The sequence below is a fragment of the Priapulus caudatus genome, unplaced genomic scaffold, assembly GCF_000485595.1.
Source record: "Priapulus caudatus unplaced genomic scaffold, Priapulus_caudatus-5.0.1 Scaffold1255, whole genome shotgun sequence".
NCBI classification, from domain to species: Eukaryota; Metazoa; Priapulida; class Priapulimorpha; order Priapulimorphida; family Priapulidae; genus Priapulus; species Priapulus caudatus.
Genome location: NW_014578316.1, coordinates 3,237 through 15,259, shown reverse-complemented (window position 1 = coordinate 15,259; position 12,023 = coordinate 3,237). Strand labels below are relative to the sequence as shown.

Sequence of the window (12,023 nt, the reverse complement as noted above, 5' to 3'; positions counted from 1 at the left end):
TCGGCGTGCGTGCGTGCGTGTGCTGGTGTCTGTGTGTCTCGTGTGTGTGTGTGTGTGTGTGTGTTGTGTGTGTGTGGTGTGTGTGTCGTGTGTGGCTGTGTCGTGTGGTGTGTCGCTGTGCTGGCGTTCGTGGCGTGCGTACGGTGCGTGTGGATGGTGTGTTGTGGTGTGTGTGTGTGTGTGTGCCGTGTGTGTGTGCTGTAGTGTGTATATGACGAGAGAGAGAGAGAGGAGAGAGAGAGAGAGGAGAGAGAGAGAAGCAGGGAGAGAGGTTTTGGGCGGGCGTACCAGCATAGAAAGTATGTAATTTCCTGCCGGCTACATATATATGTTTTCCAGTGTGATGCTTCGCCCGGCAAATGCTAAAATCGATGAAGGCAGTCATCAGCACCACACTTTATATTCAATTTAATGGTGCCGTGGAGCTGCACGGCGTGCGTGCATGCCGAGTACCGCGCGCGTGTCGAGCGGCCGGGCGACGCGTGTATCGTGAGTGCCTCGCGTCCTGCACGCGCGCATCAAGATAATGCGCGTGTGCGCGGTACACGTGTGTGTTAGTATGTACACGAGGTGTATATAGGCCTACAGATGTTGAATGTGAATGAGGCTTTATCTGGAAGTGAGAAAGTGGCTGGACATGTGTCGGACAATCGGTTGCTTTCATTCGTTGAACGTTGCTTTATGCTAACTGAAATAAGCTACAGCGACGACATCTTTGTTGCATGTAGTTCAGAAACACTAATAAAAGACACTTTATTCATGTTTTTCATGTTGACCCCAAATATGTTACCGAAGATTGATTATACCTAATTATAGACAGTTTAATATCCCGCGGCTGGCATGCTTGGAATTTCCATTGTTTACGGAGTTACGGAAAAATTCAGATTGCACTTTCTCTGAAATGCATTTAGTATCCCTTAGCATCATATATGCAATTTTGTGGCTTTTACACAAAACCACAATTATATTTACATATTCTGCCCTACGTGCATTGTATTTAATGCGCACATCATTAATCCCAGCTCCACCTTAACGTTTTTTCTCACAGGAGCATTGTGCCGTGTTCTTCTATGAATATTCAAAATAATTCAATATATTACGTGCTTCAGTTTGTCATATGTGAAACAAAAATTTACTAGCAACTGATGTGGAATCAATAAACAAATCCAGCGATATTATACATCATTAGCTATAGTATGCGAAGTACGCGCAAATAGGTATCAACTACAGCGTTATAGCAAGGTTACAATACATCTTGCTTACATCTGACGTCTTGTAACACTGCCAATATCAAACGGAGTTCGTTTATATTATTCGAGAATTTCGTCAATTCAAAAATATTTAAATATTTTTAACAAATGCATTGCGACGTAGGGGAGGGCACGTTTTGCCAGCCGCGGCTGCGTGTTCTTTAATACACACTCATCGACGGATAGATTATCAGTAGCCTGAATTGTTCCAGTGATCTGATGGTGAGCGGGTTCTCCGTAAGCCGTCATATGCCATGTCGATACGGGCAGCGGATTCACGTCCGTCGTCGCCCACTCGTCCATATTGACCTAAGTTTATACAGAACATAGGGGGCATCGAAAAAACAACTGTAAAAATCGCACTGACGGTTATTTTAATTAAACGAGAGGCAATGGGGGGGGGGAATCGACGAGTACTGCCTGCTCGATCACTGTAGCTGTATACGATCAAAGTACTTGATGGCAAAGAAACGCAAATTAATTCTGTGCAGATTGTGCCTGTTTGTTCTATTTTACGCCGTCATAACACTCGCACAATATGTTCTTCATGTCATAGCATACGTGAAGTTGAATTTGCGGTGCGTAGGGACTGACTTAAAGTTGCTAAATTAATTTCACTATATTCTATTAATAAATACAACTCTCCGATATTAATTACGGGAAAGCGTGGACAATTACTTGCCGCGAGAAAAAACATTAACTTAAGTTCGTCCTAATCACAAACCTTCATTCGCGGATCATTCTGCTGATGTCACGGTGGCGAGTTGCGAGACTTGTTAGGTCATGGCGGCCATCTGTCGGTCCGAAATCGAATATCCGACGCGTCCAAACACCTGACAGCTGTTACCAACCGGCACACAACAGCACCTTACACGTCACACTGATAGTGTTTTTTTCACACACGCGGTCTCTCACTCTCACGCCTGTCGCCATCAGTCAGCCTAAATGTCACCAGCCGCCGTCACGAGCTATCGCGCCCAGGTTGCCTCTGTGTATAAGAGGGGTGAGTGTAGCGCGGCTGGCAATTCTCTGCGCACAGCCGATGCTTCGGATTTTTTAACGCCGACAATGAAAATTTTTTCTATGATTTGCGCCGCCCACAGGCAATGACCTTTAAACGCGTACGAGTTAATTTGGTGTGTTTCATTCGGCACAAAATCCTAGTTATGGATTCAACAGACGATTGCGGGCACGCCAACTTGTTGACCGCGGCTGTCGGCGTCTCGGTCAATCCAATCACATAGTGTTCAGCCGCTCTGCTCACGATTGTTCTTGTGGATATTTTTTACACAAATTACGGAGCTAAAATAACGGATTGCTAACTGCTCTACGACTTCGTCCTGAACTTGTTGAAGTGTATGTAGTACTGTGAGGAAGATCACTCATCTCCTTCGTCCGCCCCTATGGCTGACTAACGGTTCGTCTGCTCGGCGCTCCACAGGTGGCAGCAAGCGTCGCCTCTCACGGATCGCGCCAGGCTGTCTAATCGTACCTGCTACACACCGCTTGCCCACGACCGATACACCGCCTGACCGCCGCCAGTGACTCAGGTAGCGTCGAGTCTGACATACGACAGCGGCATTACCTTGATTGGTAATTTATGATATTAGCTTTTAATTTAATTTCTATTGCATTTTTTAAATGTTGCCTATGTAGCTCGTTTTATTATATTAAATTATTGTTTCGAATCATAAATATATTAAGAAATATAACATTATTAATAATAAAACTATTGTAAAAATCTTAACTTAACATAGATTGTAATTAATACTTTATCTTATTATATTATTTCACTAGACGTGTATTTTCATTCTATATTACTGTAATGAAAGATTTAACAGGCTATATATTTAATTGCTCTATATATTCCTTTCGCCTAGCGTATTGCCACTTCGTCTACAATCCACTTTGGTCACTGTTCAGCTCCTGATACTAATGGCAGTATTAATTCGAAAGTGTGCCTGCTCGTTAGGGTCATTTCCGCATTCAGCGGCCGGTGGAGTTTGAGGGTTGAGGGTGGGTGGAGGGGTTAGCGCGTAACGTCGGGGAAATAGCTAAACGAGCCAGCCGTCAAACAGAGGTCAGGCTAGTAGCACCCCATTGGTTGTAGGATGCGAACGCCAATAACCTTTCGCTAATACCACAGCAGCTGTGCGATGGAAGCAGCATTAAAATACGCATCACTTGTGCTGTTCTTGCCTGTTAGATAATAAACGATAGCGACTGTGATAGCGCAACATGCGCATCTGCCACTCTGCGAATCTCTGCAGGTGAGCCTTGATTGCGGATGCTGGTGAAGTCTCTCCCTGCCGACCTGCCGAAGCACACGGGCCACTTTATTTTTGCACGGAATCGTCGTGGCAATGTAATGACCGGCGTCTCCGCGCACTGAAAACAACAAAACAAAAACAACATGATACATGTGTGTGGCACACGGCGCGCAACATTGCACTTTAAATAATTTCATAGCATTATACAGTTTACCTGTATATATACCATATAATATATACCATATACAAGGTACTATATACTATACTATATATACTTGCATTACCGGTAGAACGCTGTGGTAGAACATGGGCGTGTAAACGACCATGTTAATTCAGACATGTTTAATTTAGCGTGATATTCAGCTATCTATTGCCTTGCTATAATTATTCTATTATTGATATTATTATTTGGATTCGGGCGCTGCGCTATTGGTTTCTCGTAGCGTGGGTCGTGATTATCAGGAGCGCATAACGACGAGGTAATGACCGACAAAACCAACATTCTGATAGTTGCTGATCTCTACACGTTGGCGGCGAGTTTCGCGTGTGACTCGGTAGATTGGGGGGTCACGAGGGGGCGCAGTGAAAGGGATAAGGTCACTGGGAGCTCTCTTATATGGCGGCGCTCATATCGGGTGATAAGCGGTCTGCTCAACCCTTGGTCTTATAAGGGTGTAGAGCCAGGCGTATATAGGTATGAAAGCAATCAGGTCGTGCAGTTCATAACTATGCGTACAAACAGATAGTGTAGTGCGGAGTTATGTTATGAGTGAGTTGATCGTTGATGCTGTTGTCTCCCCCAGACAGGGATGAATAATGACATGGCGTTCAGCCCACTAATGGTACATCATGAGAATCTAGTTCGATACCCAGCGAGTAATATATAATTGCTGATTTCCTTTTTTTTTTTTCTTTTTTTCTTGTTTCTTTTTTTTTCCTACTTCATTTCACGGGGTATCAGTGTTAAATAGTTACTTCAATGTGTCTGCTTGCTACATACACCACTAACAAGAGGTGCCATTCAAACCTTTTGTATCGAGATTCCAATTGTTTGCGTGCGTTTAATGCGTGTGCGGTGCGGTTAATTGCGTGTGCGTGCGGTAATCGCGTGGTCGCTCGTTAATGCGTGTGCGTGGCGTTAATTGTGTTGCGTGCCGTTTAATTGTCGGTGTGCGGCGGTGATCGTCTTGCGGGCATGTATTGAGTTTGTGTATTCAACTCACACGATCGCGCGTCAAACAGCGGGACGCATCTGCGGACGCAGTTATTATCTTATTATATGATATATTATAAAAACCAGGGTCTTAATGAAACTGTAGGATTGCACGCGTGACGCGAGTGGAGGGGTGGGCGTAACACACGACATATGTACGCAGGACGAATCCGATCTAAGATGTGGTACTCGCACGGGGGCGGTTTGGTTTAACAGATGTGCCCAGCACCATCTGTTGCATTATTCGAATTGTTTTTGCACAAGCCTACACTTTGCTTCTCCAACCAATAAGGAATCGGTAGGCAATTAACCATGTTCATTCGATCCTTTTAAGACGCGCCCGCATGTACAATATGAGAAAAGCAATCGGGTGATTATTATCCAGCGCTCCCTATTAACAATTCCACCTGGCGATCACCACCATAGTGGGTCCCACCCCAAAGCCTTCGCAGAACCCCCAAACAATCTTATAGCCATAACCTCAACGAAGTATAGGACTCGCTCCGAGCTCCGAGAGAACACCGAACGTGTGTATAGTGGTGTTATATATAGTATATTATTAATATATATAATTAATATATAATAATATATATATAGTAAGTAAAACAACACACGAACACCGTGAGATATGGAAATAAATGTAGAAAAGATATAATGGGTGCTTGAATTCTTTGGCATGTCCATATATATACTATATACCTATATCAAGCAGCGGATAAATACCTTAGTCTCTACGGTATTATCCGCTCTTGACCCTATATATATTATACAGCAAAATTAAGACGATTATTTATAATTAGTGTAGACATTATTGAATTGTATTATGGTATGATACTGAAACGATGTATACAGCCAATAGTAATAGCATTCTAATAAAGATACAGGAGAATATAGAATGAAGCCGATACACAAGTGCAGTGAGGATTATGTGACCTAGTAGGAACTTTGTAAAATATGTTGACTGAACCAGATAATATATCTCTCATGTATACCGGTGTGTTTTATATTATATAGTGGGATATTATATATAGTACGATGGAGCGAGGTCTCTTTACCGTTCTAGTTAAATTTAATAATAGTCAACATAAGTACACATAAGCATAAAAATATTGTTTGTTTACCGAACTATAGGTATAACTGGTGTAGTAAATTTTATAGCCACATGTACTCGTAGATAAGATCTCCTGTTTAATATCCGTGTAGAGTAACGTCCTTGTTGGACCTTTGGCGCTTGAGTAGTGTCAATATACATGTAGCACACCTTCACCAAATGCCACACCTAAAGACCCCCTTCTAACCACGATAGGGCTGCCGGCCGGGCCGGCGCCGCTGATTCTACAATAGTTCGACAACAATTGTTGGTTTACATTTCTAAAAACACGTACATGGCCTACATGACTAAAGAAAATACTAAACAAACACATATCTGTATTAAGTAAATGTTAGCTGACGTGGCTTCACTGTTGCTGAATATTCATATTCCATTGCTCGCCCTTCACTACAGTAGGTATTAATTACGCCCTAGTTATAGACAATTATACGGTATAACTAATGATAGAACGTCAAAAATGGCGTAGCATTGCCGCACAATACATTCATGCTCTTCGCGCCATGCTATATCCCTTACACATATCTCTCTACTCATATCTCCTACTCATATCTTCAAACCCCAGCCTATCTTCTAGCTAACAGACATACTCTGTGGTTTTTGATGCGAGGTGTCAATCAAATCTATCACCTACACTGACTGACCTTCTTAGTTGGTCTTACAAATGCCACTCATCATGTATCAGTCCACAGGCACTTGAAGCGTTTCAATAAAATTGAATGCTAAATAAATACGAAATCTATTTACTACCAAAGTCTCAATGTTTCTATACTCTCTTTCACCGATTATTGCTGACAATTTCCTGTAAATGCCGTCCAAATGCTCATCTACAACAAACACTGGCTGCCGCCAAGTGCCATTGCTCACGCTGCACACTGACACTTAAATATAATTATAGTTAAGTATATATATTTAAGTGTCAGTGTGCAGCGTGAGCAATGGCGCTTGGCGGCAGCCAGTGTCTGTTGTAGATGAGCATTTGGACGGCATTTACAGGAAATTGTCGGCAATAATAGGTGAAAGAGAGTATAGAAACATTAAGACTTTGGTAGTAAATAGATTTCGTATCTATTTAGCATTATATTTTATTGAAACGCTCCAAGTGCCTGTGTATCAGTCGTGCTAAGTCGATTGCTACTTAGACAGAGATTGCTGCTCTCTGAATCATATTCTTATACTAAAATAGTCGCACTGAATTCGTTAGAGGTGGCGCTACGGGTGCAACTATGCAAGATATCGTCACGCATGCATCTGATTACATCATTCAATGTTTTACTTAACGTATTTATTGTACTTCCATACTGTCATCTGGCCATGTTGCGTTGAAGGATCTACGTATTTCACGCCACGTGCAGCTTTTAGCACTGATTGATGTCCCAGCTAATTGTAAATGTTTTGCCGTTTAACTTATGCGTAGATTTATGCTCTGCGTTTAATTAAACACGTAGCATAAATAAATGCGCTCACCTTCCCACGGTGGGCATCGGCTGCATACTAGAGTTTAACTGTACGGAATGAAGTACGATGCATCACGAGTGAATAAATGTTTTTATTCATTCCTGCATACATATGGTGCAATGCCGCCCACCGTGTTCATGATTAGATTGCTTTCTGCAGAGCGTCCTGCTGTCTTATTTTACATCTAATCCTAGATTTGCAGCGCATGCAAGAGGTGTTATTGCTGACAATTGCCCCCGCTGTCATAGCGATGACAGCTTCTCATTTTTGCTTGATGTCAGTATAAACGGCATCCTGTTTTTTTCTAGTTGAAACAGCGACGACTCTGTCATATCAAGTCTATTTGAGACTAATATAAATTCATACAATGATGCGCTCCGTTATGACTTCACTCCGATTTCTATAACCTTCATTGCCCCCCTTATATCGAATAGATATCAGAATAATGTTTCGTCGAGCATATTGTAAATCCTACATATCTGACACACGATAAACCAAAATTTCACTCAGCTTCATATATATATAATATGTATATGTATATTCATTTATTTACTTATTTATTTATTTATTGATGTGTAGTTATATATTATTATCTATAACGATATATAATAACATATTAAATAAGGTTGCGTGCTTTCAAGCTTGATTGCTACATTGATGTTGAGGATTGCAGTGAAGAGGCTTCTCTAGTAGGCGCAGAGTATCGATGTAAGCCGCATAGAAATATAGTTATACCTCGATCATCTATATGATCAGAAGTAGATAATAGGGAATAATTCCCTAATCTATTATCTACTTCTGATATGATCTATCTAACACATGCGCGCGATGGGATTGTTCAGCTGTGCCTTATCAAGTCATCAACTTTATCACAAAACAATTTCGAGTATCTTAGTTTCCATGCAGGGTACTCGAGTAACAACTATAGTAAAACAAGATTGTAAAATAATTATGAGTACGTACAAAAACATCTCGCATAAGATGACTTCACGCACGATGCAATGTGACAGCTCTTCTAGAGAAAGCGACCTAACCAATTAGACCAGGAGTGCATGAATTAAGCCATTAAAGACATTATTCGTATTACTATTCACTCCCACGTGGACGTCATAGAATATCGTAAGCCCAACGGGGCCGCGTGAGATTAAGCTTTACACAGAAACGGCGTTCGAACTGTTCCGGAAGAACAGTATTCATCGTTTTGTTTTATGTATTCCTGCCGGACATCATTATATGTTTCAGTGGATGCTTCGGGCAAAATGCTAAAATCATGAAGGCATCATCATCACCACTTATATTCAATTAATGCGTGCGTGCGTGCAACTGCGTGCGTGCATGCGAGTACGCGCGCGTGTAAGCGGGCGGGCGATCGCGTGTATGTGAGTGCTCGCGTCTGCACGCGCGCATCAGTATGCGTGTGCGCGTACACGTGTGTGTATGTATGTACACGAGGTGTATATGAGGCCTACAGATGTTGATGTGAATGAGGCTTTATCGGGAAGTGAGAAAAGTGGCTGACATGTGTCGGACAATCGGGCTTTCATTCGTTGAACCGTTGCTTTATGCTAACGAAATAAGCTACACGCACATTTTTGCACTTAGTCAGAAAACTAATAAAAAGACACTTTATTCATGTTTTCATGTTAAATATTTACGAAGATTAAGATATACTAATATAGACAGTTAATATCCCGCGGCGGCCATCTTGGATTTTCCATTGTTACGGGAGTTACGGAAAAAATTCAGATTGGCACTTTCTCTGAAATCATTTAGTATCCCCTTAGCATCATATATGCCAATTTTGGTGCTTTTACCACAAAACCCACAATTATTTTACATATCTGCCCTACGTGCATGTATTAATGCGCACATGCATTAATTCCCAGCTTCCTTAACGTTTTTCTCCAGGAGCATTGTGCTTTCTTTCTTATAATATTCAAAATAATTCAATATATTACGTGGCTTCAGTTTGTCATATGTGAAACAAAAATTTATACAACTGATTGGAAACCAATAAACAAATCACGATAATATACATCATTAGCATATAATGCAAGTACGCGCAAATAGGTGATCACTACACGTTATAACAAGGTATACAATACATCTTGTACATCTGACGTCTTGTAACACTGCCAATATCAACGGAGTTCGTTTATATTATTGAGATTTCCGATAATTCCAAAAATATTTAATATAGGGCCTATTTATTAACAAATGCATTGCCGTAGGTGAGGCACGTTTTGCAGCCGCTGCGTGTTCTTTATACACACTCATCGACGGATAGATATTGTACCTGAATTGTCCCAGTGATCTGTGGTGACGGGTTCTCCCGTAGCCGTCCATATCCATGTCGTAGGGTCAAGCGGATTCACGTCCCGTCGCCCACTCGTCCATATTGACCCTAAGTATCAAGAATCATAGGTAGCATCGAAAAAAACAACTGTAAAATCGCACTTGAGGTTATTTTAATAATTACGAGGCAATGGGGGGGGGGGAATCGACGAGTACTGCTGTCACACTGTAGCTGTATACCTTCAAATAACTTGATGCAAAAGAACACGCAAATTAATTCTTGCGATGTGCTGTTTGCTTCTATTGTTTACGGTCATAACACTCACAATATGATTCTTCATGTATACATACTTGAAGTTGAATATTGCTGGCGTAGGGACTGACTTAAATGTTGCTAAATTAATTCACTAATTCTATTATATAAATAAATTGAATAATTTAATTACGGGAAGCGTGGAATTACTTGATAAAAACAAATCGCGAGAAAAAAACAATTAACTTAAATCTGTCTAATCACAAACTTCTTCGCGAACATTCTGCTGATGTCACGTGACGATTGCGAGATTTGTAGGTCATGGCGGCCATCTGTGTCCGAAATGAAATCCGACGCGGTCAAACACCGTGACAGCTGTTACCAAACCGCACACACGCACCTACACGTCAACTGACGGTGTTTCTCACTCTCACGCCTGTCGCCATCAGGTCAGAGAACCTAAATTCACAGCTGCCGTCACGAGCTACGCGCCCACGGTTGCCATTGTTTATAGAGGGGGTGAGTGTAGCCCTGCAATTCTCTCGCACACGATGTTCGGATTTTTAACCCGACAAATGAAATTATTTCTATGATTTTCCCGCGCCCACAGCAATGACTTTAAACGCGTACGAGTTACATTTGGTATTTCATCGGCACAAAATCCTAGTTATGGATTCAACAGACGATTTGCGGGCACGCAACTTGTTGACCGCTGTCGCGTCTCGTCATCCAATCACATCATTCACCCTCTGCACGTATGTTCTTGTGATATTTTTACACAAATTACGGAGCTAAATACGGAATGTAACTGCTCACACTTCGTGAACTTGTTGAAGTGTATGTAGTACTGTAGGAAGTCCCACTCATCCTCGTCCGCTATGCTGACTAAGGTCGTCTGCTCGGCCTCACAGGTGGCAGCAGCGTCGCTCCACGATGCGAGGCTGTCTATGTACCTGTAACACCTGCCTGCCCACGACCGATAGCTGGACGGACAGTGACTAGGTAGCGTCGAGTCTGCAACGACAGGGCATTACCTGATTGGTAATTTATTATTATTAGCTTTAATTAATGTTATTGCATTTTTAAAGTTGCTATGTAGCTGTTTTCATCATATTAGATTATTGTTTATTCATAATAATATTAATAAATATACATTATAATAATAAAAACTTAATTGTAAAAATTTAATATAAAAATAGATTGTAATTAATAACTTTATTTATATAATTTACTAACATATTTTTTTTATAATACTGTAATGAAAATTTTTAAAGGTATAATTAATTGCTCTATATATCCTTTCGCTAGGTAAATTGCCACTTCGTCTACAACCATTTGGTCCACTGTTCACTTGTCTAATTGGCAGTAAATCAAAAGTGTGCCCTGGCTCGTTAGGATTCGATTAGGGTTAGGATTAGGGTTAGGGTTAGGGTTAGGGTAAGTCAGAAATAGCTAAACGAGCCAGGTCAAACAGAGGTCAGGCTAGTAGACCAATTGGTTGTAGACGAAACGCCAATAAACCTTTCGCTATACCACAGGCAGCTGTGGATGGAAGCAGCATTAAAATACGCATCACTTGTCCTGGTTCTGCTGTTAGCATAATAAACGATAGACGTGTGATAGCAGCAACAGGCGCATCTGCCACGCGAATCTCTGCAGGTGAGCCTTGATTGCAGGTGAGCTCTGGTCTTACCTGAGATGCGAAGACAGGTGCCATTATTTTTGCACGGATTCTCGTGGCAAAGTATGACCGGGTCTCCGCGCACTGAAAACAACAACAAAACAACATGATACATGTGTGTGCACACGGCGCGACAACATTGCACTTTATAATATCATAGATTATACAGTTTACCTGTATATATACCATATAATATATACCATATACAAGGTATATATATATACTATATATACTTGCATTACCGGTAGAAGCTGCTGGTAGAACATGGGGTGTAAACGACCATGTTAATTCAGACATGTTTAATTTAGCGTGATATTTCAGCTATCTTTGCCTGCTATAATATTCTATTATTTATATTATTATTTGATTCGGGCTGCGTATTGGATTTCTCGTAGCGTGGGTCTATTATCAGAGCGCATAACACGAGTAATTGACCGATAAAAAACATTCTATAGTTGCTATAGTTACACGTTGCCGCCGATTTCCTTTGGACAA

General features: G+C 41.4%; 1 protein-coding gene across 1 annotated transcript in view; it reads right to left on the bottom strand.

Moving 5' to 3' along the window:
* The window catches only part of LOC106815992 (latrophilin-3-like), a 36,391-nt gene extending 24,783 nt beyond the window's left edge, over window positions 1–11,608 (bottom strand). Inside the window, exons 1-3 of the mRNA XM_014820523.1 lie at window positions 11,541–11,608; window positions 10,664–10,861; window positions 9,596–9,703 (exon numbers count right to left, since the gene is read on the bottom strand). The gene's annotated coding sequence lies outside the window, so the exon portion shown is untranslated. The remainder of the gene's footprint in view (window positions 1–9,595; window positions 9,704–10,663; window positions 10,862–11,540) is intronic.
* Between the last annotated feature and the right edge of the window lie 415 nt (window positions 11,609–12,023).